This window comes from Brachycentrus maculatus, unplaced genomic scaffold, assembly GCF_059751285.1.
Source record: "Brachycentrus maculatus isolate JH-2025_06_01 unplaced genomic scaffold, ASM5975128v1 h1tg000346l, whole genome shotgun sequence".
Classification (NCBI taxonomy): Eukaryota; Metazoa; Arthropoda; class Insecta; order Trichoptera; family Brachycentridae; genus Brachycentrus; species Brachycentrus maculatus.
The window spans coordinates 34372-35908 of record NW_028281095.1 but is presented as its reverse complement, the minus strand read 5'-3'; the positions used below and the strand labels follow the sequence as shown (position 1 = coordinate 35908).

The window sequence follows — 1537 nt, the reverse complement described above, 5'->3', positions numbered from 1 at the left end:
ATTACCCTAAATGGTTGGGAGTGTTATTTGCAATATAATTGAACTTCATTCATGTCTCAGTCGCGAAGGATGGTGTAATCATAATCATTGACCAACCAATGTGTCATCATATTCATGATTGTTTCGTTGCTTCTCAATGTTGCTTCTCAATGTTATTTTATAATAGATTAATTTAGCAGATGAAAATTGGAATATCCATGAATAAATTTGGCAATAATTTTGGATGATATCCATTATTGCAGCTATAGAGCATAAAGTTATAAGACTGGCTGGCTTATAATGCTTCATGACATTATATATATTGCTTTATCATCTTGAGTTGATCTAAATATTTGTTGATGATGCTCGAATGCTATTGCATTATGTTATTGTTCATACCAAAGGTAGAGTTGGGCTTGGATATTATCAGAATGATTTGATATGCAGTTGGATGCTCGGCACTCTCCAATTTTTAATTAGATCTGAGATTTAAATTATTTTTAAATGTACGACTCAGCAATCACAGTCTTTTCTCCAACAGGGCATCTGTTCCAAGTGGAGTACGCAATTGAAGCAGTGAAGAAAGGCCTTTGCTCAGTGGGGCTCGTGACCGAAGGGTCCGTCATTCTGGCCGTAGAGGTACTCCATATTTGATTGGAATAGAAAAAGACCATTACCAAACTCCAAGAGGGGCGCACAGTCAAGAAGATTGTGCAGCTGGATAAGAATATTTTTATGGCATATTCTGGTCTGACTGCCGATGGCAGAATTTTAGCCAACAAAGCCAGGATCGAGGCTCAAAGTTTCAGATTGAATTACGACGATGAGCCATCGGTGGAGTATCTCTCCAAGTTCATTGCTGAAACCAAACAAAAGTATACCCAGAGGGGAGGTGTGAGGCCATTCGGTATCTCCGGTTTAATCGCCGGAGTCGATAGCAAGAATAAGCCCAGACTATTTTACACGGATCCTTCCGGCCTATTCTCGGAATGGAGAGCACAAGCATGTGGCCGCAATTCGAAACAAGTGTGCGAATATCTGTAGAAGCACTACAAGGCCAACATCACAACTGAGTAAGGCATGAAGCTCATCGTGAAGGCCTTGTTGGATGTTGTGGAGTCAGGCAACAAGAATATCGAATTGATGGTGATCACCCCCAAGGAAAGTAGGCTGCTGACCGATGATGAAATATAGAAGCTGATCGAGAGTGCAAGACAGTGATAGATAATGATAGATAAATGCGTCAATATTTATTACCTATGATGCACTATTTATAGTATGAAATCAGAAGAATTAGTGGCCAAGTATGGCGAGTACACAATCAAATAGTTGAGGGATAAAATCTATGGTGACAAAATGCATATGGAGCCTGGAAACGAGTTATGGAATCACCGAACCAAGCTACTTACCGAATAAATGAAGAGAGGAGTCAAAGAAGATGCCACTCTCCTGCGTCAAGCTCCCGAATAGACAATCAAAAAGTCGGAGTATGATATTCTAATCAGGCACCATACTAATAAGACAAAAGGCAAGCCGGATATGTCTAAACAAAACGGAA

At 39.9% G+C, this 1537-nt stretch overlaps 1 pseudogene; it reads left to right on the top strand.

Moving 5' to 3' along the window:
- The first annotated feature begins 483 nt into the window (after positions 1-483).
- On the top strand, positions 484-1196 carry LOC148303800 (proteasome subunit alpha type-7 pseudogene; annotated as a pseudogene).
- Positions 1197-1537: the final 341 nt, after the last annotated feature.